The sequence below is a fragment of the Pipistrellus hanaki genome, assembly GCF_964339955.1.
Source record: "Pipistrellus hanaki genome assembly, chromosome: 18".
NCBI lineage: Eukaryota > Metazoa > Chordata > Mammalia > Chiroptera > Vespertilionidae > Pipistrellus > Pipistrellus hanaki.
In genome coordinates this window covers 19,021,742-19,048,956 of record NC_140520.1, presented here as the reverse complement: position 1 = coordinate 19,048,956, position 27,215 = coordinate 19,021,742, and the positions used below count along the sequence as shown (strand labels likewise).

Here is a 27,215-nt window from a genome sequence, read left to right as displayed (position 1 = left end):
TTCTCCCCCGGGGCAAAGAATACCTGAATCTGATGGCGAATGAGGGAGAAGGACTGCACTTGGGTGGTTCACCCCTTTCTAGGCTCTACTTCGGATCCCAGTCTGTAGATCCCTGAGCCCTGAACTAAGAGGCCTGCCCTGGAGAGATCTGCAGGAGTGGGCCTGATTTCCTTGCAGATAAAGTAGTAGCAAGCCCTCTTGGCCACAGATCTAAAGCCTCATAGTCATTGTTATCGATATTTTGAATTCTGTCTATATGACTCTCGTTTATCTCTCTCATTTTTAAAAAGAATATATTTTATTGATATTTTACAGAGAGGAGGAAGGGAGAGAGATAGAGAGCTAGAAACGTCGATGAGAGAGAAACATCAACCAGCTGCCTCTTGCACACTCCCCACCAGGGATGTGCCCACAACCAATGTATATGCCCTTGACAGGAATCGAACCTGGGACCTCTCAGTCCGCAGGTCAACGCTCTACCACTGAACCAAACCGGTTTCGGCTCTCTCATTTGTTTTTAATCTCCAGGTGATTAAGAAAGAATTGTAATTTATTAGCCTTTTAAAACACCATCCACGGAATCCATTTGGATGCATAAATTTCTGTTACTTCTATTATGAAACCAGCTTCCCTGTATTATAACTGTGCACAACATAGTAAAATCCAAGGAGCCCCATAAGAGGAGCTTTCCCTTTACTCTCTTAAAAATTGTTCTGGAAAAGAGGAAAATGCCCATTTCCTGCTTGTTGAGGGGGGATTGTGAGCAACTCTCCTTGCCTCTTGTAAAGGTGATTTTTCTCGTGCTGGGTTATTTTTAGAATTGATGAAAATGAAAACTTTTGCTGTAATTCTTATTTTCTCCTGGTGTATAAGCTCATACAGGGCAGGACTATGTTCTTCAACTCAACCACACCTTCTTGTGCTGCTGGATATTGCTGTCTCTCTTGTCTCTTCTTGATTCTAGCCTATCCCAGCCAGGTGCCAGCCTATGGTCTGTCCCTATCCTGGTTTATATCAATCACTGGGAATTACCAGACACTTGAGAACATGTTTGGCCCCAATAGGGGAAAAATTAGGCACTCAGCAAAGGCTGATTTGATTGACATGCAACATGGGTCTGACAATTTGTCCAGTCTTCTCTCTTGCCTTGGTGATGGTGACAATCCCTTCTTACCTAGTCCAATAGAATTTCCCTTTAAGCTTTCTCTATCCAGATCTACACTTCTGAGTTTTGCTTTTTTGCCTCTTGTCCTATTGGTCACTGGACTGTGTTTGAATCTCATCTTTTTGAAGGCTTTGTCTTGGTGGCCCTTCAAATTTTGTCTGTAATAGAAAGTGTCCTCTGTATACCCAATCTCAAGATGATTGGTTGGTAACCTGGTTAGGGCCAGGTGTGCCCTCTCTGGGTCGTAGAAATCAGACAGGTGTCTATGTCAATGATGGCAAAAACTGATGGCAGATTCAGAGGAGTTTTTTCTTGAATAATAAGCAGCCCCTTCTTGTTAGCAGGCCTGGAATTGAGCGGCCACGTCCTGGGACATTTTCAGAGTGGGTTTGGCAATAATGGTTTCCAGTGTTTTTACAGCTTTCATGAAGTTCACATATATTTCTCAATACAAGGTTGACTTTACTTTTATTTTTATTGGGAACAGAGCAATAAGCCATAAAACAGATGAGCAGAAAAAGAGGTGCAACTGTCAAACAAACAGGAGACAGATTCTGTAAGATTCCTTTCTGCCCGATGGTCCTTGTATATAAGTGAAAATTATGCTAAAAGAGGTTTATGCAGGGAAAAGGGATTTTAATAGTTGAGAAGCAAGAAGCCTTGCCTCTTGATGTTTTACTTTCTCCCTCATATATCAAAATCAGACCCATTAGTCTGGGAGTTTAATTTCTGTTTCTAGGACACAGAAGGTAATCTAGAGTTTTTGGAACTATAAGAAGGTTAAAAAATGACTTTATTTAAACCTTTGTTTTCTACCTGAGATAACTAAGGACCAAATTAGTGGGGTGAGTCAGCCAAAGCTGCTCAGTCAGTTGATATCAGGCTAAAACTTGACCTCAATCTCCTGACAACCAGCTAGTTCTCTGTCCATGTATGTCTCTTCATGGCTAAGGGAAGGAAAGAAGGAAGGAGAAATGGGAGAAATGGACTTTCAATGTCCCAGCTCCCAGGAGACACCACAGCTACTGAGTGGAAGCTGAGAGAGTGGGAAATGCAGGTCATTTACTTAGGTATGGCATATACTCTTCAAAGTCAAGCTTGGGGCAGCTGGTAGAGAAAAATGCAGAATCCCACATCTAAGTGTTCACCAGATTTTTCTAAATTTTGCAATAGCAGGTGTGTAAGTGTTGTGTTTAAAGCAGTATCCAAAAACCTCACTAGAAGCAGTTATGCAATATTTTGTTTTACTGGCAATGGGACAAAAAATAATTGGGCATTCAATCAAGAAAATGGGGAAAAGGGAGCTGCAAATCAAGGGAAATGGTGGAAAATTAGGTCTTAGTGGAGAGAAATGTGTACATATGAACTGCTTGATGTTTCAGGGAAAGAAATATGATCCTGTAAATCTCCTCTTTAACCCTTTAAACTTGAGGGCTGAGTCCTGCCTGCCTGGCTGCCAGCATCTGGGGAAGCGGCCATTCTTCGTAGGGAGAATCAGCTTCTCCATGTCCCTATTTTCAGAAATGCGATGTGAGGTTTTAGATGGCACTGTTTTAAGCAGGCCAGTGAGATCCATGCTGTGATCATATTTCCAGGACTGTTCCAGTGTCCACTTTTCTCTACATTCTCTTGCCTCTGACTGACAGCGAAGAGCCAGAAAGGAGCTTGTGAAGCCTCCCGGCAGGGCATGGGGCCCTGAGGAGGTGCCACCTCGCTTCATAAAACCCAGCTGAAAGCATGCCTTCTTATCTGTCTGCTCTATACATAATTTCTATAAATTAAAAATAATAAACACCTTTTTAATTGCATAACCTCCCCCTCTTTTGTCAATTACAGTGAACTCATAAAGCTGCTTAACACAAAGAAGCCTCCCAGCAGACATCAGCTCTCTTTCGATGTGGTACAAGCAATTCCTCAGATTTTCGCATAGCTGCGAGGATTAATCACAGCTAATCATCACAAAAGGATCACACCCATATAAATAGTATAAAAATAGCAAAGTGCCCATGGTGGAATAGTGACAGAAGAAAACCACTTAAAAATGGAGAGTTCTGAGCTGCCATTTAGGGGCGAATGAAAGAGCCCGGTCTTCTCTGTTTGATTAGGGACTTGAGTTCAGAAAAGTAGTTGAGTGACTGACCCAAGGATGTAGATTATCCTTAAATCCATTGTTCTTGATGATAGTTATTTGCTGGAGAGTAGTCTTTAACTCTTTTAAAGAGTTAAATCTGAATGAGGTCATTGAATCTTTGCAGAGACAAAGAATGTGCTCGGTTGAGAGAAACGATTCAAAGCTTCAGCAGAGTTTAGGTTGGACATGAGGAAGAGGTTTTTAAGAGAAATTCAAATGGTGACTTGATGACAGAGAAACAGTGAGCCTTTGCCTTGAAATATTTAAAATAAAAGTAGTTTCTTCAAATGGGCAGGATGGCATCTGGGTATTCCCCTGGTTCTGGGTTCTGTCTGTGTCATTCTAGGGCATGTGGTGGCACTTAGACCAAGACCACAAACATGGTCAGCCATCACAGAAATAGCTGGGAAACACTGTCCATGACTGATGTCTGTGGGCAGGATGTGGCAGGTAGACACCCACTTGGCTATCTGTGATGTGACAGTCTCAGCGAGGAGGCAGGCAGGACAGAGTCCTGCTCCCTGCTTCCCGTTCCCAGGGGAACCAGCACATGTTACCCAGTGGACAATCTCCAGTCCTGGGAACCAGCAGGAAGTCTGACAGGTTGGGGCTATATCCCACCCTGTGAAAATTCCCATGAAATGTCCGAAAAGGATGCCATTCACCCACATCTGGCTGTAGTTGCCTGCAAGCCATGACCAGGGAGTATAAGTCATGCTTCACTTGGAGGTCACCAGGTTTGCTTAGATGGAGACTCATCATCTATACTACATACCAGATTATCCTCTTGGTTCTTTTTTAATTGGGGCACAAGAGGAACAAGAGTATATGGCATAGGATTAGAGAAGAAGAGGTATGTGTCTTTCCACCTTAACTTCAAGGTTTTATGAAGGGATGCAGGTTGGAAGTCATTTGTGAAGCTAGAAAGGCATTTGCTTGGAAGAGGCCTTGGAACTAAAAGGAACAGCCTTGGTGGAGAGTGAAGGTATTGACATAATTGTACTGTCTCAGGCGCTTGATGACAGGACAGACAGGTTGACACTCCTGGGTGCTGATATCCACCTGTTCCAGCAGTGTTCCAGGCTATTGTTTGTATTTTCTTTGTGTGGAATAAAATGACATTGAGCTTAGGTGAGATCTCCTCAGGTCAAACAGGGTGAATCTGATACGTTCTCATTCTCTTCAGATCACTCATGAAATTGTGCTTCTACTCATGCTGAACTGGTTCAGCATTTGAGTTTACAGGGCTGTCAAATCAGCATCTTTCATTGACATTTGAAAGATAACATTTAAAAAGGAAAATGCCTCTGCGCCCTGTTCCCTTAAACCTGTATGGCTGGTCTTCCAGCAACTGGATAAGGAGCTTCACTTGCTGCCTTTGTTGGGATTCACTGCTGTGCTACAGGGCTGAGCCCTCAGGTCCCCAAGATCACCTGGGGCTCTGGGAAGCCAAGATAGGGCTTCTCCTCTCTCCTCTCAAGCTGTTGTGCATGTTGCTTTCCATTTTAACCTTCAGATAGTTCCTCTCTCCTTCTAATCTCTGGTTTTGCTTTGGAATCTTGTGGCTGTCAGTCCTGAAGATGGCGAGATGAGGTGTCTGTGGGCTAATGAACAGCTGCGGGAAGATAATTAATGCTGTCCCACCTTTCTTGCAGCCTTTACCACCCCTCCAGAACACAGTCTGCAACATCTGTGCTTCCCAGCAGCCAAGCTGTAAAACACCCTTCCCTGCTCTTCACAGAACAACCGTCAGATGGACCAGCACCCATGCTAAGGGCAAAACTTACAAAACGCTACAAAAGATAAGCTGCGTTATGACCAAGTCACAGATGTTGAGTGTTTTCATGAAAGAGGACCGAAGAGAACCGGGTTTAAGATGTACCAGTTCTGGTGCAGTGTGGATGGGAGGTAAGAGGGAAGGTGGGGACAACAGGAGGTTACTGAGCCTGCAGGCTTTTGGACCAGCCAAAATAGCTTTGAAAATCACCAGAGGAGAGGGTGGGGTCATCTCAGACTTCTTAGTGTCTCATCCAGGGACGATATTCAAAACAATGAACAGAGTAGCACAGGCACCATTCAGAGGGGACAGTTATAAGCACTTGGTGCAGCTGTTCTGGTTCTGGAGTGTATGGTCTGCACATCAGATCTGGTCTATTCTATGCTCTCTCCTCAACCTCACACATAATAAATATCTATTTCAGACAGAAGTGGGTCTAGGTGCTTTTGATGATTTTATATATGAAAGGTATGACTGAAGTTGCTTTAACAATAATGTTAAAATTTTTCTGGTTTATGAATGCTAACTTGCAGCTGTAAGACTTTAGCCCTGTCTGCATTTGTAGTATCTCAGCCTCTTTCTAGTCTTGCCCACCCTCATTCCCCATCCGGGTATCCCTGGGCATTCCTCAAGGTTGTCTCATCAATGATCAAGAATGGGCCTTTCATGTTCTCTTGGTGCAGACTCCTGCTGTTATCTTTTATCCATGACATACTTGAGGGAGGGTATCCTGCTGCCGATAACCTCCATGGGACATTGCTTTCCTGACTGGGGTGCTGTTTTCTGAAATTCTTACCTGCAAACTGTCCTGACATTTCTATGCTAACAAAGTGCATCTGTGTGTACTTGGTCCTCGGTACATGGCATGACACTGCTGTGCCTGCAGTATCATAGATATTCCTGTGACAACAGCTCCCTTACTTCTGCTTGTGCTCCTGTAATAGGCAAAGCCCAACTGGAAATCTGACACATGGAATCCTCTCTATTTCCTTACTTCCAGTATCTCTCCACAGGCAGAGGGCCAACCCTTTGTATTTCTCCCCATGCAACTTAGTCTCTGGCATGTGTGGTGGGTGTCACTGGCCCCACACAGTCCCTTTTTGGCCTTAGCCAAGATCATCCAGCATTAAGCAATTCAACCAATGCCAAGTCTCAAATTGCCTTGATGTGTATACTGTTGTTACACAGGCTATGATGTGGTTTTATGCAAACTTGGTTCAAATAAGTTTGAATTAGACCAGGAAAAGACCCTTAATACCCAACAGACTCTAAAGCTATCCTTGCCCAGATGAGTATGGAGCCTTCCCAGCGAATCTGCTGGTCAGAGAGGTGCTCATGTGAAAATTTAGTGCTGTAGGGCTCAAAAGGCACAGCCAGCATTTTGCAGAACTGAGAACATCATCTTCCTAGAAATCAGCTGAAGTCCGTTTTTAAATGATTGTTTTTTGGCTAAGTGCTTAAGACAAGACACAAACTATATTTCAGCCCAACCAAGCCCAACCATGTGAGGCCTGTAGAGGAGGGCCCAAGGCTATTCCCAGCTTGCAGTTCACCACTGATTATTCAGAGAGTGTGTACAGGAGAGGGACATCAGCATCCACTGCCTCTCTTTACAAATTCTCAATAAATCCTTAATAAATGTCCAAATTAAAAAAGCTCTTTAGATGCAGTTAAAATATAGCTACCTGATGGAGAAGGTACTACCTGACTAATAGAGGTTAGCCTCTGATTCCTAGAATTTAATGCAGTACCTTATTAAAGAAGTTTAATCCTTTCTGAAAGTACTAAGTAGTCACCCTTCTTTATCTGATTTAACTTTCTTCATTGATGTATAGATTCCTAAACTGGAGCCTGTCATGAGAGCTCTTTGTGTTAATTGTCCATGGGGAATGGAATGAAAGATAAGGGCTGGCCGTCAAGCTGCTGATAGTCTTATGGGGGAAATGGACAAGTCAGGGCAATAGGGTGAGTTATCTGGTCATAGGAATGCATAGATGCAGTGAGAACAGATAGAAGAGATGCTGAAACCAGATTTGTCAGGGTTCGATGAGGGATAGCATTAAGGAAGGCTTCAGAGTGGAGGCTACTCCAGAGCTGAGTCCTGAAGACTCCTTATTAATCAGATGAAAGGGATTCTCAAAATGAACAACCTGTATAAAAGTGTGGAGGCTTGGAGAGTATGGTGTGTCTGAAGAACTGTCATTAATTCTCCACAGTTCAGAAAATTAATGTGAGTGTATTAGTCCTGAGTTATGAGACTTGGAAAGAAGCCAGATCATGGAAGGTCTTGTGGTTGAAGGATGGCATGCTAAGGAGACTATAGTTTTTCCCCAAAGCCCCAGGAAACCACGGACTGATTTTAAGCCTGGGATTGACAGGATTAAAGTTGCCTTTTAGAATGCTTGCTGAGCTCCATGGTTGATAGTTTTCTGCATCACTCAGAATTAGAGCTGGGATAGGACTCAGTCTTGAAGTCAGTGATGGAGACTCAGATGAGAGTATCCGAGTCCTTGATGTCTTTATGGCTTTACAAAGAGCGCAGAAGAGAAGCACTGTCCCTCTGGTTGGAGCCATAAGTGGACAGCTATGAATTCCTGCAGGGTTGGCAACCAGTAGGATTTAGTTGGCCATCCTTAGTTTTCCATGTGCCCATTTTTGACATAGTGAGTGATTGAAGAATATTGTCATTCAGCCTCGACACTTTGTCCTTGGAAAGCAATATTAGTCTTGGCAGCGGGCAGTGTGTTGGCATGGACTCAAATCACCGTTATGAGGGAGAAGATCAGGGGGCTGCTAATTGGCTTAAGGCAGCTTCAGTGGTTGGCTGAGTAATACTGTTCTCAGCTTTACGGATTTCAAGAATTTTTATTATCCATCACACCATTAGTCAGACCTTTTTTCACATTGTGTTATTTCTGAAAATGTGATGTATTCTTCCACTGCTCTACCTGCCTGGAAGATGTTTTTCTAAAGTCAGGCAGAAGAAAACCTACACTGGCTGCAGAGAGGTGGATGGCTGCTATTCACAATGCAATTACCATGGCAAGTATTTCTAATCGCCACTTCCTGTCTTCCAAACCCCTTCTCCCCCTGTTCTTCAGACATTGCAGAATTCCTGGTAATCTTGGTTTACTATCACACTGAGCTGCTAACCTAAGTCTTGACACTCCTCCTGGAGACCCATGTCAGACATAATTACAGCTGATTCTTCCTTCCTTCCTAGCAGTGCTGAAGTTGTATCTAACACTGATGAACAGTTTGGAACAGGCATTCCTTGGGCTCAGACACATGTTTTGTTTCTTCTTCTGTTCCTTGGAGGATACATTGTCCTCCATTCCCTTGCCTCCCTTTGCTCTTTTGTCTGTCTGTTTTGAGAAGGTTCCTTTCATGCTCCAGTAATTTATTTACTTCTAATGTTATTTTCTCCTTTCTCTTGTTTTTCAAACCATTTGCTGGTTCTGTTGGTGAAGTAGATAGAATTCACCTCTAGGAATCTGATACTGTGCTATGGCTGTGGGAGTTCTGAGGGCTGAGACAGGGCCATTTAGCGCCCAGTAACCCAGGTCTTTAGCAATAGAAGCAAGGAGGACAGGGAGGGATGAGGCTGGGTGGAACGGAAAGGAGGGGTTGCTGCTTGCACAGATGCCTGCTTTCCAGAAGCCTGCTTCTTTTCCAATAGTCAGCCCCTCACCCTGCTCATTAGCCATGGAGCCTGGGATTGCTGTGGGATGGGAGAGGGGGGTGAGATTTATAACCAATCTCTGGAGGAGTCCTGTCCAGCTGTTGTTTCTGTCAGCTGTGGATGGTGCATGAAGGCACATACCCTGCCTACCATCTCACCATTAAATGTCACCTCTGTTCTGGAGTGGTTCCCTTCCATATGGTTGTATATAGTTAAAATAACTCCAGAAAGGTAGTATTAACATAGGGAAATTCCTCATTGGAATTTTAATTCCCTTCCTCTCTCTTTCTCTCCCTCCCTCCCTTTTCTTTCTTCCTTCTTGGAATTAGCTGAGCAGGAAAATTAAAATTAAATTAAGATACTTTTTTTCCTGGTCTGTTTTTCCTTCTTAAGATTCACTAAAGTCAGACTCTCTTAAGTATATTATAGGCACTTCTGTGCTATAATCTCATTGATTGCTGTGCCTGTTGAGACTTTTCCATACTTTTGTCCTTGGATAGATACAGCTTCCTTGCCTCTGACTCCTGACTTTGAGAAGGCAATTGCCCCAACATTCCCCCAGTAATTGGATCTTAGTGTAACAGCCTTATTCGACATATATTTTATTTACTCATTTATTCTTCCATTCAATAAACATATATTAAAACACTTTATCATACTGGGTGATTATCTAGGCATTACTAATATTTATTGATACTCTCTTATGTTCCAGGAACTTGCACACGCATTTTGGAGAGTTGTGGCAGTGTGGCACAGAGATTAATATGGGCTCTGAACTCACATAGATCTGTTTGAAGTCCCATTTCCATCAGTTGGTACATGTATGACTTTAGACATGTCCACTAAATTCTCTAAGCCTCAACATATTTATGAAATGGGGATCATATGAATTCATATCACCATTCTATACAGAGAACCCAATATTTTGGGGTTATCTGTCCTAGATTTTAGAATTTTAAATCATACTTGCGTTTTATAGTTGAAGCAACTAAGGAGCAGAAATGTCATGTAATCAGGACCAGAGCCCAGGTCCCCTGATTCCCAGGCCAGGTCTTCTTTGTTACTTAGCATTTCCCCTCACTTGCATCACAATTTTCCTGGTCATCTAGAAGGAAGCTCTTTGAACTGTGGGCAAATGTCTGTGGCCTATAATGTTAGAATCAGCCTTCCCTTACGTGAAGGTGGACTGCACATTTTATATTTTTCAGATAATTTTCATCTCCTCTCTCCATGCACTTTGGGCCTTTCCGTTCTCATTAACGCCTCAACCAGAAAGGAAATGTAAAGGAAAATAAAACTTAAGCCACTCAGTTTTGCTCCTTATTAGCAGCAGCTCTTTTTAAAAGATTGGGTGGACGGAGAAGCCAACTTTTAGCTTCATGGGGTTTTTTGATTATAGCTGTGGATTTAAATTAGCTGGGCTACCTTTCTTGCTGTTACTATGGATAAATGAGGGTCAATTATCTGAGCCCCAGTGGCTGTGGCCACAGAGACCTTCTGTCTGCCCAGCCAGTGACTCTGGCCCTCCTGGCTCTCCTCCATCTCTTCTTTTGACTCTTTCCAGACCAAGGTCTCCTCATTTCACATTGGAGGCAGAGGATCCTTTCCAAGGTTACCGTGACCTTGGCCATGTTTGTTAGCACCACTGTGCTGCACTTGTGAAAGGAGGCCAAGATTAGTGCAAGGTGGTGGCCCTGGGCTGACTTGAATTGGCAAGAACACAAAGCTGGAAATGAAACATGCCACACATCTCATTTTATGCTTGTTATCTTTTAAAACCTAGTTCCCTTCCTAGCTACACCACATTCTCCTCGGAGAGTGCAAGCTTTCCTCTGGCCCAGGGTCCTTGTGACTATCCTGCTGCTTGTTATCTGGACTCCAATCAGCTAGGGGGTAGCCTAGCAACCATGCTACTGTTAGTCCAGCAAGTGGACCCCTGTTGGTTTTTGATGTTGAAAGTGTCAGCAGAATACAGTTCCCAAATCATCATGCTCTTTTTGCCTATTCACATCTTTATTCCTTCTGCCCAGTTTTTCATAAACCTTCAACAATCCTTTCATTCTCTGTCACCTAAAGGCTTTCTCCTGTAACCCGTCTTCTACAACCTGACTTCAGTATGGGCTGAAATTTAATGGTGGATGTGATATTGAGCATCCATTTGGGAACTGGGGATGGTGACTTGGCTGAATGGCCTCAGTTTTCTCAGCTGTAAATGCATGAGGGTGTCCTATGACACCGGCAGACTTTTGGGCACTAGCTTTCTGTGATTGTGTCAATACTTGTTTTAGGAAGTTCCTCTTCAGAGTCATGGAACCAAATAGTCATGTATAGGCAGGAAATCAGGCAACTAGTATGTAGTCTAATATTATCATTAATCATTTAATTTCAAATTCTCTATCTCTTCTTTTTCCTTATAAAATCTTCTGTTAAAAGTCTTAGCAATATTGTGAGAAGAAATAGGATACCACTGGGAGAAACTCTTTGAGTGTTTTATGGTATAATAACAAAGCTATTATAAACCCAAGGCATATTTAGTAGTATTTAAAGGTTTTGCTGATGTAACAAATGAGCAGCTTATTTGTTTTTAGAGGCTCCAGGTAATGTTTCTGTAGAATTTAGGGATGCTCTTTATGTGCTGCATGCTTGGAATAAGAAATAATTGTATTTGTAATTAAATTTTTTGTAAGGTGTTTAAAAACTTTTGGTACAATTAAAATGATTTTTTCATAAGTAAGGAGATGAAACTCAATGTGTTAGAGGAGGAAATGTACTAGCCCAGCATTAGCGGTCCTAGGTTTAAGTCCCAGCTCTGTTATAACTTGACTAAGACCCTTGAAGTAAGGTTCTGTTTCCCCACCATCCAGAATTGCACCTGGACTGAATCCTTGGGCCCTGAGATGCCTTGTAAATAGAATAAATATCTAATAATCAATAAAATAAAGAATAATAAGTACAATAATAAAAATAAATAACCAGGTGACCTTTGGCACCTGATTTAACTTCTCTTTTACTTCATTAACTCAGAAAATTCAGCATGAGGCTGTGGATGAGACATAGGACAGTGTTTCCGCTCTTGAGGAGTGGGCAGTATAAGGAGAGATCAATCACACTTCCTCTGAGGCTGTCTGCAAGAATAAAAAGAACAGGACCTATTGCTACTGTTTGCCACTCACAGGGCTGAGGACAAACTCTAGGAGCCCTCACTGCTAGCACCCACAAGCTCCTGGGGAAAATTTCAGAATGGGTGAACTTCCATTAAAAAAGGGATTTCCACTTTTTAAAATCCATCCTTATTTCTGCATCACTATGCTCCATCACCAACAGGTAGAATTCATCCTGCTGAAAAGCCTGAGCCCTTATTCTTTTGGAATTTCTCTGAAAACAACTACTTGAAACTGGGGTCCGAGGCACAATGGTTTTGTGGAATATTTAAGAGGCAGCTGTAAACACAGCTGGCTGTTGTGGCGATATATAACCTGGCAGGTCCTGATTGGCAGGCTCATCTTCTGGCCCTCTCTTTCCCTGCAAAGAAATTTGAGTCCTTTTATTGAATTCCGTCCATGGCTTCCATCAGTATTTGGAACTGAATACCATTTTTAATAATTTGAGAAAGAGAGAATTTGGGAACAGGAAGATTGAGAGAGGCAAGTTGTTTGTTAGAACTAGAGCTTTTGGGGTTGAGGTTTGAGCGAGAAAGAAGAACAGTGCTGTCTTTTAGGAATGAGGGTCCTCCTAGGTGATGAGGGGACCATGTATGGAACCCACAGTTTTTTTCCATTAGAAGCATTGAAGTTGCTTTGAATCTCAAGAACCATAAATGTACTGGAAAAAAGTTAAGAACAGATCCCTCTCTTCAATTCTGGGAGACAGCCGTGCTATATAAGCTTAACAAATATATTTTAAACTCTGCTGGGTTTCTGATTATAAAAGTCATGCTTGTTCATTGTAGAAAATACAAAAAGGCACTAAAAGAGAAGTCTGTTAGAACTCCCCTTCTGAGAGATGGCTACTGTTAACATTCTGGTGTGGAGCTTCACCATTCACACACATGTCTACCAATAGGATTATAGCCCATATGTCATTTTTAAAAGTTGCTTTTTACTTAGCAGTAAATTCTGAAAACATTATGTCTTTAAATATTGGTCTTCAACAGAATGCTTTATTGATTTTTTTAGAGAGGAAGAAAGAGAATCATCAATGTGAGAGTAAATAGCAAATGGCTGCCTCCTGCACACCCCCTATCAGGGATCGAGTCTGCAACCAGAGTATGTGCCCTTACTGGGAACTGAACCAGCAACCTTACTGTGCACAGTATCATGCCCAACCAACTGAGCCACATCAGCTAGGGCATTCAACATAATTTTTAATGTATGCCACACACTCTAGCTGGCTCTTCCTGGCTATGATGCCATAGAGAAGCTTGAGGCAGGTTTGGATTCACCAGCTTTGCTTTTCTCCATGTGAAAGTTATCTCTGGTCTCTATCGCCCTCTGCTTTGCCTCATCTCTGAGGCTAAAGAGCCCTATTTCCTTGTCAAGGCTAATGATTCAACCCTTGCTATTGATCGCATTCCCTTCAAGAAACTTGCTCGAGTTCCCATACCCCAGTCCTTCATGTCCACGGTTATGTCCTTAGTTCAAGCTTTTAATTCTTCCCACTTAGTTGACTACCATAAGAGTTCTTACTTATTTCTTCAATCCAGTGTCTCTCCTCCAACCTGTTTTACATATTATTGGCATATTAATTATATTAAGTTATAGCTATGATATATCACTTTTCTGCTCAAAAATAGTTAGTATCTTAACATGCCTACCATGTTAAGCCCAGACACCCTAGGCTGGCACACAGGGCCTTTGTGACCGCAATCCTCATATGGGAGGAAACATTAACCTTTCTCTGTCTTGTCACCAAATATAGTTAAAGATGCTCCTCAACTTACGATGAGGTTTTGTCTGATAAACTCATGACAAGTTAAAGTTATACTAAGTTGAAGATGTATTTAATGTACCTAACCTACTAAACATCATAGCTTAGCCTAACCTCCCTTAAACATGCTCAGAACACTTACATTAGCCTACAGTTGGGCAATTATCTTGAGTTTCATCTCAGGAATCATGGTCTTCCTCTTCTCCTGCTCACCAGCAATAGGAGACACACACATGGGCATTTTGTAGACATAATAGGATGTGAAGACACAAAACACAAAATCCAAAAAACATTGGTAACACAGCATACTGCAGAGTGTCTGTTGCTTACTGTCCTGATTGGGTGCAGACTGGGAGCTGTGCTCGCTGCCCCTGTCCAGCATCACGACAGAGTACCCAACCACATATCAATAGTTTAGGTAAAAAAGAAAAATCACCACACATAATACACATGTCACGTAAAGATCATACACACAATTTGAATTACTAATTTTACAGAGAAAACACAAGAATTTCTTTTTTATTTGCCCTTGGTCATTCTTTTTAAAAAATATATATATTTGTATTGATTTCAAAGAGGAAGATAGAGATAGCTACATCAATGATGAGAGAGAACCATTGAGTTGCTGTCTCCTGCACTCCCCACACTGGGGATAGAGCCTGCAACCTGGGCATGTGCCCTGACTGGAAATCGGAATCAAACTGTGACCTTCTAGTTCATAAATAGATGCTTAACCACTAAGCAACACAGGCTGGGCTGCTCTTGATAATTCTTAAGAAGATTGGAAAAGGGGAGGGAAGGTCCCAATTATCAAGCAGGAACATCTGTTGAGACTTTCTTTAAAAATAAATTTTTTTATTGATTTTTTACAGAGAGGAAGGGAGAGGGATAGAGAGCTAGAAACATTGATGAGAGAGAAACATCGACCAGCTCCTCCTGTACACCCCCTACTAGGGATGTGCCAGCAACCAATGTACTGGAATCAAACCTGGGACTGGAATCGAACCTGGGGACCTTTCAGTCCACAGACTGACACTCTATCCACTGAGTCAAACTCGTTTCGGCGGTTGATACTTTGAAAAGCCAGGGCTGTGATTGAGCAGTGGAAATAGTCTTGGCTCCAATCTAAGAAATTAAGTAACAGTTGGGAACCGGGCTGTTTTTTTAAAAATATAAACTTTAAAAAATAGTTTAGGTAAAGATCAAAATTCAAAATTTTTAGTACAGACAGTTTTTATGAATGCATATCACTTTCATACCATCATCAAGTTGAAAAATCTAATTCAAGGACCATCTGTAGTCACGATTTCTCCAGTTGATTGTACTCTGCTGTTATCTTGCGGATTGGCCCTCTTTCTATCCACCTTGCTTTGGCTCATACCCTCCTTCTTTTCTGAATTATTACAAGAGACTTGCCTCTGGCTTTTCTTCCCCCATTCTTTCCCCCTACCTTGCTCTTCATGCATAATATTATTCTGAAGTGAGACAGGCCATCATATACTCCCTTAAAATCATTAATAGGTTCCCATAGCATTGGGAAAAAGTCCTAATTTCTTAGCACAACCTTAAGGTTCTTTCTCATGACCCCTTATCAGCTCCTTGGTGTAGAGCTTGAATCATACTAAGTGCTTCCAGTTCCCTGAGTACCCCAGAAGTGCTCCCCAGTCTTGTTGGGGCTGCCTCACCCCTCTTTTGTCTTCCCTGCCTCCCCTCCCTAGAGGCTGCCCCACCCCTGGGCTAAGTACCCAGGGTAAGTGCTCCTTGTTCTCCCCTTTATCCTGGCTCCAATCATATTGCATTATAATTTCCCTTTTACTTGTCTGTAAAGTAAGGAGTCTTGAGCTTCTTGAGGGAAAATACGATATTTTATTTGTTTTAATATTTCACCAACATTAGTTACAGCAGATATAGGAGGTTTTTTCAATCATTGTTGGTGTAGAACTGAATGGGTAACAGATTATAGTAATGTATCAAGCATCCAGACCCTGAGAGAATCAGACAATGGGTGCTATGGTTCATCATTGGCAATACAATACAAGGAGTTTTAGAAATCTGTTTCTGGGCTTTCTATGCTTAGGGTTGGTTTTTGTTTTGTTTTGTTTTGTTTTTTTAGATGTTTGTATATGCATTGTGGCTGGGTCACTGAGCTGTCGGCTATGATCCCAGAGTAGAGACCCCATGCCTGGAAACCTGGATGGAGTCATGACTAGCCCATGACCACTTTGACATTTACCTGTGATTTGAGAGTGAAGACAAGCAGTGATGATGATGGAAAAACACAAAACATTTTCATCTGTGTCATGATAGAGAGTTGGGATCTGGGATAGGGATATGAATGATGCCTTTATTCTGTACTCATCACAGGCACATTCCTAGCCCATAATAAGCTTGGCGAACACTATTACAGTTGTTTTCTAAGACTCCCCCATGTTTCATTCAAGGCTCACATCATGGAAACATTCAGATTAGATTGTACTTTTTTCTAAGACCCTCTAGCAGCTTCCTATTGAAGTCTTTATGATGACCCATGCAGTCTTGCCACATTTGGATCCTGCCTTCCGTTCCAGACTCATGCAGCTCCCCTTTCTTTCCAAACCTCCCTGCCTTGTTTCTATTTTTGATCTATCTCCAACTTCAGTATCTCCTCAGTTCCCTCCCCTCTGCCTGAAATTCTACCTCCTTTGCTCTCTGTATAACTGACTGCTTATGTTGCTTCAAGTCTCATCTTGACTACACTTTTCAGTGTGCCCTCTCCTGTGCTCCATCTCTACAGGCTTTTAATTTTCTTCATGGCATTTCAGTAATTATGAATGCATCTTTTGGTTTACATTTTATTGCTACTCTTCCCATGAATGACCTTGGGCATATTATGTAACCAACTTCCACCCCAATATCCTAATTTGAAGATGGAGATATTTTTCTTGAGACCTATTACTGTATGCCAGGTACTGTGCTAATTACTTAACACGGATTGATTTAGGCCTCCCTGCAGAGGGACATGGGGAGAGTACCCAAATTGCTCATGGTCACACAGCTGGTTAATGTGTAAACAGAATTTGAACCCATCCAGACTGGCTTTAGAGTCCACTTTCTTTACTGCTCTGCCAGGCTAAGTGCAGATGTTCATTAAATACATAAATGAGAGCCATCCTCCTGAGCCCTCCCACCTTTTCTCTGATAGCAGGAGCATTTGCCAGCTTTCCACATCATCTAGAAGCCTGGATGCCCCCCACCTTGCCCCATTTACCATCCTTGGAAGGAAATGCGCTTCTCTGGCCCCCTGAAGGCTGGAAACCAAGCTCCAGCCCCAGGGTGGCTGTGATGAGCTAAAGGAAGAGGCCTCCTGCCTCTGTGCAGTGGGAGCAGATTTCAGACAAATATGCGGTGTGTGCTCTGGCTACATCTGCTGCCTACAAGGAATTTGTTCCTGTTGATCCTTCTTTTCTTTTCTTTGACAAAAGCCAAGAACTGTCGGGGGAGGAAAACCTTTACTCTGAAAATAGAATGGTTAAGTGTAGGTCTGGCCTTACTGTTGTACTGATCAACTCAGGGGACCCTGACTCCTGGCAGCAGGGCAGAGGGTTTAGCTCAGTGGGACCAGGATCTTAAGCCCCCTTTCCAGAGTGGTCTGCCTTGAGCTCCTGACCCGAGTGTGAGAGGTGCTGCAGAGACATAGGATTTGTCTTTTGGCTTCTAAAGACAGATGTTATCCCACACACAGGTCCGAGTTTCCATGTCCAGTGCCCGCTCTCCTTTTTCAAGCAGAGTATATTGGGGGCCTGTAGGGATTCCTCTGAGCATCTTCCTAGTTGATGGACCCCACCTTTGGGGCTTTACCTGCAGTAGCTACACTCCTCCTTTGTCCTTCATTCTACCAGACACCACAGGCATGCCTCTGAGTACCAGGCATGAAGCAGGAATCTCTTACATAAATGCATGACCCTCAGTGACTCTCAAAGACCCCAAGCAAATCTGTCCTGCAGGGGAAGGGTTTCAGAAAGAGAGGAGGAGGTATGACTGAAGGCACAAGATCAGGAAATTGTGTATGCAATTAGGAAATAGTGAGCTCATGTGTTTCATTGAAGATAGGATGCTAGTGAGGGGATATAGGGGTTATTCTCCAGGATCCCCTCACACCTATGCTTTAGCTTTATCTATTCTTTGCCTCTTTGTCTCCTATGGTTTGACTGCAGGGATTCCCTTGCCTTGAGGTTCCCTATAGGCATTGACCAAGAGAAGGCATTGCAGACCTGCTCCCCCTGCCTCTCCAAGCTGGTTGAGGTTCTGGCAGAGCTATGGTTTTATAATCCTCATGTGACACATGTCTGTCTCATTCTCATCTTGCTTCACTGCAGCTCTCACAGGGATGTGGTGACACTGTCCCTCATCCTTGCTCCTTTGGGCCTAATGGCTGTTAATGGCTTCCCATTGGATTTCGGTTCCTGCAGGATTCCCCTTCTCTTGCTGGTTCCTTAAACTCTCCTTGTTTCCCTATGGGTAGTCCCTGACTGAGCTCTCTGTAGTTGTACCTTTTAGTGTGTGTGCCTTCAGTTTCCTTATGGAACCTTGACCAAGAAATGGATAGAGCTAGGTTTTGAAGAAGAGTGAGGTCTATTTTTTTTTTTAATCCATAAAACTTGGAAATCATTAAATGTTTCTAAGCACAAGAAGGACTTGAACAGAGATTGAGGGAAGCTGTCAAAATGAAGAGCAGAGGGTACGGGGCTGTAAGCGCAGAGATAGGGAAATGGGGAAGTGATATGTGAGAAGTGAGAAGGAGCCTTTGAAATTGTGCCCTGTCGCCGGGACCAGACTGACCGAGAGAATAGTGGTGCCACGAGCAGAACTAGGAAAGGCAGGGGGAGTTGCTGCCACACTTACTTTGAGATAAATTGAAAATGCCTCAAACCGTTCTCTAAAAATTGTGGTCATGCTTGGAAGAGCTGTGGTAGAAATATTTCATTGGTCACCTCTAAGCCTGTTAGGGCTCAGAAACTATCACACAGAGATGTGGCCTTCTGTGGAGGAGAGGCAACATCCAGTATAACTGTCTTACTTTAGAGAGTTAATCCACAATGGCCATTTGGGGTTTGCTGGATAGTAATGTGAGTTCAAGTATTTTTTTGTAGATGTATTTATTTAGAAATGTGTTGAAGCAACAAAATACATCATATGAGGTTATGTTGTGGGCATAAGGGCTACTTCATTTAGAGAAGACTGAGGAGAAAAGGAGGTTTATTCTTTGCAACATCATGGACAGCTCTGAGAGCTAGGAGTGGAGTGTGGGAGGCGGGCTTCTCCTGATTATAGGGAAGAGCCTTTACCAATGGGTTCACTCTGCCAGTTGGTGGGATGACCTCTTACAGAGTGGTGGGTACTTGCTCTTGAATGGGATTAAGTTGAAACTAGATGCTTGCTGTTCTCTGACTATAAAAAAACTTCTTGTATTGTGCTCAAAATTGGGCTGAAGAAAGTTACATCATATTTCATTTCCCTCAATTCCAGCCCAATGATTCTATGATTCTCCTAACACCTAAACACAGATGCAGAGGTGGGTAGATGGCCACGAAGCTAACCTGGCAGCTGCCCACCAGGCTAAGTGCAGATGTGGAGCTCAGGGAGGGCTTAGCCTGGCCTTTCATTGTTAGTATGTTCTGGAGGGGATCTCCAGTGCAGAGTAAACACAGCACTCCGTGGGTAAGAAGTGGAATTACCTTTTTTGCTCCTATTCCTCTGCTGTGGTTATCTTGTCTTCTTTAAATAATGTCCCATTTCCTATTAATTCAGATTACTAGTGTCAGTTAGATTGGTTAGCAACATGGGGAATGTGTAGAAGAGAGAACAAATGTGCTTTGATTCCCTGGTAGTTCTGCCAGCTGAGGAGTTTCAAAAATGTCTTTTAAAATCTCATTTGAAGATGGGATCAAGGAAATGGGTGATGATGAAAGTATGTCTGGAACATAGAAAGGTGGAAGTGAGGAATTTTTTGCTAAATGAGGGCAGAGAAGTATCTCTTTCTTTGGAGTGTAGGGTGTTAAAAAGATAGATGCATATCTAGAACTACAGTATCTTGAAGGAATTCAGAGTTCTTCTAGCTCAATCTTCCTTTGATAAATTATATATAATATCTCTAAATCAACTTCAAGTTTACAAACTTTTTAAGTGCATTGGTCACATTTTATCTCGTGAGGCAGTTATGACAAATAAAAACTCTTCCCATTTATAAGAGGAGCAAACCAAGACTTAGAAAAACCAGGTTTCCTGTTCAGGGTCATGCAAATGATAAGTAGATGAGCTGGGTTTGTAACTGTAATCCTATAGTTTTCCTGCCACAGGATGAGGGATTTAGATCATAAAATAACACTGTGCCTGGTACTGACTAAACACTTCACCTTAGCTCAGTGGTTGGCAAACTCATTAGTCAACAGAGCCAAATATCATCAGTACAACGATTGAAATTTCTTTTGAGAGCCAACATTTTTAAACTTCTTCTAATGCCACTTCTTTGAAATAGATTCACCCAGGCTGTGGTATTTTGTGGAAGAGCCACACTTAAGGGGCCAAAGAGCCCCATGTGGCTCGTGAGCCGCAGTTTGCCGACCACAACCTTAGCTCATTCAAACCTTACAATAATCCCTATTTTCCAGATGTGAAATGGAGATGCTCCCTTTAGCCTCTGGCTGGGGGAAAGCATAGATTATAGCTTTGTCTCAAGGTTGTGACAGACTTACCTTATCTCCAACAGTAGGATTAAAAGAAATGTCAGTAGCATTCTGCACATGTGAGTATGTGCATGTCTGTGTGAGACAAGAGCCCTCCCTGAGCTCTACACTCTCTCTAACTGCCTGCTGGGCATCTCTACTTAGTTATACCCCAGAAACTGAAATGTTCCATTTCTCAAACTAAACTCATTATCTTCTCCCTGTACTCCTGCTCCTGTTGCGTTCTCTTGGCTAGTGCCATGACTCAGGCTCAATACACACACCCCGGGTGTTAGTGTTGAAAACTTCTAGATTCTACTTCGACAAAATTGCTCGTGGCTATTTGAGCCTTTCCATTCCAATTGCTGTGCCTTAGGTCAGACGTTGGCAGTAGATGTCTAATGGAGCCTCTGTGCTCCTTTTCTAGTTCTACAGGTTATAGTTTCCAGAGACACAGACTTTATCCAATTATTCTTTTTCCATAATCTCCATTGGCTTCCTATTCTAGTCATTCCTCAGATGCTAATTGAGCAACTGCTAAATGCCAACTTTCTTCTAGGTGCTGGGCAAAGTAAGCAAAGCAATTACAAAGCCTGTCTTTGTGCCACTTAAAAAGTGCACACTCGTTAGCCTGGCATTCAGGATCACCTACAATTTGACTCAGCTCCTCTTTCTGGCTTTTACTGTTTCCCCACACATCTGCAGGTGGTATCCACATTCCTTCTGGTTACACTGAGTATTCTCAGTGTCCTTTACTTTGTGTCTAGTTGGGAAGTTACCTTGACCTGGAGTTCTGCTCACCTGTCCAGATTTCTATGACCCAGCTCATTTGCATTCCTTCCTTGAATTCTTCCCAGCTCCTCCCCTGATGACTCTAGTCAGGATTAATCTCACCTATACTGTGAGCACAGGGCTTCTGTATGTTATGACAATGATCACAGTCTATATTATTCTATGTGTCTGTCTCCTTCTTAGACTGAGATCCTTGAGCAGAGAGATGTCTTGTGTTTGTATTGTAGCACTTTGCTCAGCCCTGACATATAATAGGTGCCTAATCAATATTAGCCACTTTGAAATGGTTACTTGTTGAACTTCTTGATAATATCCCCCCATCCTGCCATCATCTACCTCCCTTTTTTAAAGCTCCCCAAGTTTACACAAATAAATCTTGTACCCTGGTGCACAAGTTTAGGAAGGCACTTCTGAGCCCCTAGGTGGCAATGTTACTGTGCTCAAAGTGAGGTTATTAAGTGTGAAGTCAGGAAATTGGATCAACCCTTTAAGGCCCCTTACTTCCTGTATTCTCTTTTTCCCTCTCTTGTTTCCCTCCCATTATCCTGCCTTCTTTCCCCTCATCTCTAGCACTCTGCCTCCTCCTATCTCCATTTCTGTTCATTTACATCTCTTCACAGAGTTTTAAAAGCACTGAGGTGTAATTGTAAGCCCCTAGGAAAACACATGCCTCCCGGAGATCCCGCCTCCTCCCTCACACACTTTGTATAGAATTTTAATATTTCTAATAAATTCCATTTGAAGTTGGAGGTGTGGGTGGATTATGATCTTCAGGGATGGAGAGATAAGAAGCAGTTGTTTTTAGAATCAGTCGAGGAAATAATTTAAAATGGCCTCAAACATCCACTCTTGGACTTGACATGGGTGTTGGGAGCTAGGTGGAGTGCTTGGCTTTGCCAGGGAGATCTGAAATGGACTTGCTGACCAGGTTTTGAGTGGGGAAAGCGGAGTGGCTGTGTCAGAACTGGGTGTTTCAATTCAACTCAGGACCCAGGCGCATTGACCAAGTTTTCAGGAAGCCCAACTCAGGAGGAACCAGAGCAGGAGGGAAATGGGAGGTAGGAGGTGGATTACTAAGCTGAATGGAAGCAGCAGGCAGCTCTCTACAGAGGCAGGGGAGAGGGGGGGTTTTGCTCTCTGTAACAAATCTAAATCTCTACCTGCCTGTTTTTCCATAACGCCCACTGCTCTAAGAATGCATCATTTCATGGAGGAAGGAATTGTGATTTAAGTATGAAAAAGTTGTCATTTTGCTTCAGAACAAACTGCCTTTCTGTGCCTTAGCTCCTTTTGTGTGGCTGGGATTTAGGCATATCTGGGAGATCATTTGCCTAATACTAACAGGAAGGCTCACTGTGCTGGTTTCTTGTGAGATGTAATGGGACTTCTTCTCACTGTGAGAGTAGCAACCACTGAGGGCCACTGGTTTCTATTTTCTGTCATCAAGAAAATCTCAATTTCTCTCTCTCTCCACACACATAGACACACACACACAAATAAAGAATCCCTGAATTTCTGCTTACAAATTTCTCTTTTAAACAATTAAAATCCATCCACTTTTTGCTAAATCCCAGCCTTACAGTCTTTTTCTGCCTTAGGTTTAAGGTCTTTGGTTCAGGAGAGAGGTCCTTTTACTTGCCTGCCTTGAATTAATCCTGCTGTTCTTTAATCTGACTTTTTTCAACATCTTTTGCTTTCTAAACGTGAGCTATATTTTACACTCTTTTTCTCCTTCAAATAACTTGTTTATTAGCTATAACTTGGCAGCAGTGGTAGGGGGGCATGGGTTTATTGTTGAGTACTTAATTGTACTAATGTTATTTATCATTTTAAAAAATTTTGGGTACAACTTGAAAAAAAATTAGGTCTTTAGTTCATTTTTCTGTCTCCTTATAAAAATATATTCCTTTTAAGAGATCTTTTTAAAATTATCTTCCAAATTCTTTGATCAGTGCCATTAATCGCTGCCACCCTTCAGGTGTTTGGAGGCCCATGAGTGAGGGCCATGTTCTGCTGAAACTGCCTGCAGTTGTGTTGCATGACTGTCTGTTGGAGAGTAAACTTCTGCCCTTTCCATGGTTTAAATATGGGGGAGAATGAATAGAAACTTCTGTCAGATCGACCTGCAATATGGTCAAGGTCTTGATAGTTCCTCCAACTTCCTAGAACAAAACAATATCTTTCCTTTCCTTTTCTTGCCTTCTCATATGGTTTCTCAAACCGAGTTTTTCATGTGCTGCGGCTGGCACCCCCTGAAAGTCCTTGCTGAGTTTCTCCTCTTGCTGTAGGATTTATAAGATTCCTTGTAATTTGGCCAGTGCTCAGGAGGCTTGGGAACCATAAGAAAGTCACTGCCCACCGGTGTGAGCTGTGCAAAGCCTGCCTACTGCAACTTTCTCTGCCAAGTGCATTTCTAGCAATTTTCTAAAACTTTGGCTACAATGAAAATGAAGTTCAGGAGAAGTGACGGGCACTGAACAGCTTGAGGTGTGGCTGTGGAAGAGGGATAGGTATGGCTCAGTAGTTGAGAGTGTGGGTTTTCAAGTTGGTCAGCCTTGGATTCCAAACCCCAGTCTACTACTGTGTGGCGTCCTTTCTTCATATAAACTAGGGATAATCCCCCTACCTCAAAGGGTTCCTCTGAGGATCAATGTGGTAATACATGTGAGACAGGTAAGGTTCTTTTTCTATTGTTGTTAATCCTCACCAGAGGATATTTTCTCCACTGCTTTTCAGAAAGAGAGGAAAGAAGGAAGGGAGCGAGGAAGGGAGGGAAAGAGAGAGGGAGAAAGAGAGAGAAAGAAATATCAATGTAAGATCTTACATTGACTAGTTGTCTCCTGCCCACTCCTGCGACTGAGGGTGGGGAGCAAACCGTAACCCAGGTATGTATCCTTGACTGGGAATCTAACCTGAGACCCTTTGATTATCGGGCTGATGTTCTATCCACTGAGCAACACTGCCCAGGGCAAGACAGGCAAGGTTCTTAACAGAGTGCCTGAACATGCCACGTGCTTAGTATCTGCCTTCTGTAAGCTATGATTAAGGTGATGAATCTCAAGGCTGGAAGATACCTTAGAGATCATCTACCCACTCCTTCCTCTTATAGCTGAGCAACAAGACACCCAGGCTGCTGTCCACAGTCACCAGCCAGTTGATGACAGCAGCTTCTGTTAGAAGGCAGTTCTCTTTACTCCTAACCTAGCATGCATTTTCCTTCAGTTGTAAGCTCTAGCCAGGAGTCTTCAAACTACGGCCCGCGGGCCACATGCGGCCTGCAGAGGAGTCTGATCCTGCCCGCCAGGTTTTTTGGGCAGTGAGCGCAGCCGAGGTGTTACAGTAGGAATTAGTAGTTCATATAGTCCGGCCCTCCAGCTCTCTGAGGGACCGTGATCTGGCCCCCACTTTAAAAAGTTTGAGGACCCCTGATTCTAGGCCTTCCATTCTATTTTGATGATGGTCGTGGGTGGAGACACACTCGTTATGATTACATAGTCATACATCCAATAAATATTTATTGAGCAGATGCAATGACAAGAATACACAGATCCTCTATTTAGTCATCCTATTGTGTCATATAGAAATAAAGTATGCACCAGTAACTAAAATTCAGAGCACTGTAAGTGTTTATTAAATAAGGATTTTAAAAAAGTGCTATGCAGGGCAGAGATAAAAGGTCACATTGAGCTGAATGATAAAGTAACACTCAGTGAATACTTATTGGGCCCCCATTATATACTAGACACAATGGGGCATACAAACTTAATTTATTTAATTTTTTTAAAATTTAATTTATTGGGGTGACATTGGTGAATAAAATTATGCGGGTTTCAGGTAAATTCTATAATACATCATCTGTGTATTGTATTATATGCTTTAAATTTTTTTTATTTTTATTTTATCTTATTTTTGCATTCAAGCTGAAAGAGCAGGAACTGTCTCTAATTTATCTTTGAATAGGAAGCATCTATTATAGCATGGTGCAAGCATGTTGTAGGTGGACAACAAATATTTGCAGGGGGAATAAGTGATGGATTTGAGGTTTCTTTCTTATACCATTATCTAGGAGTCATCCTGAAAACTAGGGGGCAGCACCACCATCCCTGCTTCTTCTTCCTCTGTTAATTTCTCCAGTTCTGTGCCTGGAGGCACCATAGCCGGACAGTGGCCCTCAGAAGTTAGCCTTGTGGTGGTTGCCGCAATTGCTCTTAGGGAGGACTCTGCTCATAGGTGTTTGACTTCTCCCCGGGGGCCATTCTCTTCTTTCCATCAAAGCCCTTGTGTCCTGCACACCAGGTCCATAGCACTCTGCATTATGCTAATCTGATCAATGATTCTGTTTTGTGGTGGTATTCCCAGCTTGGTTGCTCTGTTAGAAAGCAGGCTGAGGTGTGCTCTGATTTCTATTGGGTTCTGCTAGCTTGGCTGGAGGATTGCGAAGAACAGTGTGAGTAGATTTATTTCTCAAATAATCCTCCCCGGAACCCGGGTTGGCTGTCTTCATGGAATAAATGGATATCATCACTGTTATTGATTTGACCTTTTCCCCCTCTCCTGGTGGATAGTATCTATGGCCTCACTGCTCCATCCTCTTGGGTGCAGTGAGACAATTTAGACACATTTCTAGAAAACTCATACTCTTCCCTTTGGCATTTTGGAGAAAGAAAAACATTTTTGACATGAGCACCAAATAATGGGGTTGCAATGTTCCAGACACAATTCTGGGTGTGTGGCCTCTGGAGTCCACAGAAAACAATTTGGTAAACACAGTTCTAATGTGGGCTTTTATTTCTAATGGAGGTTCCTTCTCTGCTGGGAATCCAGCTGACTGGCTGGGTTTTTCAGTGATTAGTGGGTGGTATAGAAAAGGGAACATTCTGATTTTTCCTCATCTGCAGTGAGGGAAGAATACAGGCTCAGAGGACTTTCTTTTTAATCTATCAATAATATGTTTCTACCATCAGTGACACTTTATGTTCCTCATGGGGGAGGGGTGGGAAAGGGAAAAGTGCTCAGAAGTGTCAGGCTTCAGAGGATAATCAATTTTTAAAAGAATAAATTTTATATATTTTTAATTATAAAATTATACCTGTTCATTAGAATAAAATTCAGACATTAGATAAATAAAACCAAGAAAGAATTATTAAAATACCACAATATTTATTATTAAAATAACAGCTTACAGGTATTCATATTTTTAGATTTAGCATGGTCACTCTTGGGGTCAGGGGACAGAAATGGTATAACTGTTTCTCTTTCATTAATTAAAAAAATCAGAGCTGCTTTATATGAACTAAAGGTAATAATGAAAATATCTTGTATTGTACACTTTATTGTATTTACAAAACACAGTTAAGTATGTCATTTAATCTTATAATTACCCTCTGATTTAGGATATTACCTCATTTTATAATAAACAAAACAACAACAACAACAAAAAACCACTCCAAGACTCAGAAAGGTAGGGTGATTTCTTCCAATTAAATAACAGATAAGTGGCAGAGCTGGCGCTTGAACTAAGGTCTTTAGATTTCAGGACTAAAGTGCAACTTTCTGAATTGCTGCCACCTCATCATTTTATGGAAACCCTGTCAGTCAGTGCTACAATAATGTGTAATAAACCACTTCAAAATTCAGTGGCTCACAACAGGTATTTATGCTATCAAATATGGGTGTTCAGATTGACTGTATTTAGCTGATCTAACCTTACCTTGCTTTGCCTGGGTGGATCTGCTTCAGGATTTGGCTTAAGTCTGTATCTTAGATTTATATCTGGTTCCATGTGTATTTATTCTAAGGACTAGATTAAAGAGGATGCTTTTATCAGAGCAGATCACTGAATACAAGATCTATAATGAACCACATGAGCCCATTTAAAGTCCCTGTTTCTACTATGCTGGTGACATTCCATTGGCCAAAGCGAGTTACATGGCCAAACCCATGCCAAATACCACCTACAATAGGAGGGGAAAGAGGAGTGAAGAATAAAACAAGCCTTTTATTTATTTTCTCCTGCATAGGAAATGTACTTACACCCATTC

The 27,215-nt window shown here is 42.3% G+C and overlaps 1 protein-coding gene across 1 annotated transcript in view; it reads left to right on the top strand.

Moving 5' to 3' along the window:
* The window catches only part of SEC16B (SEC16 homolog B, endoplasmic reticulum export factor), a 230,130-nt gene that overhangs the window by 134,894 nt on the left and 68,021 nt on the right, over positions 1-27,215 (top strand). The window contains exon 29 of the mRNA XM_084865215.1: positions 4,952-5,204. The gene's annotated coding sequence lies outside the window, so the exon portion shown is untranslated. The remainder of the gene's footprint in view (positions 1-4,951; positions 5,205-27,215) is intronic.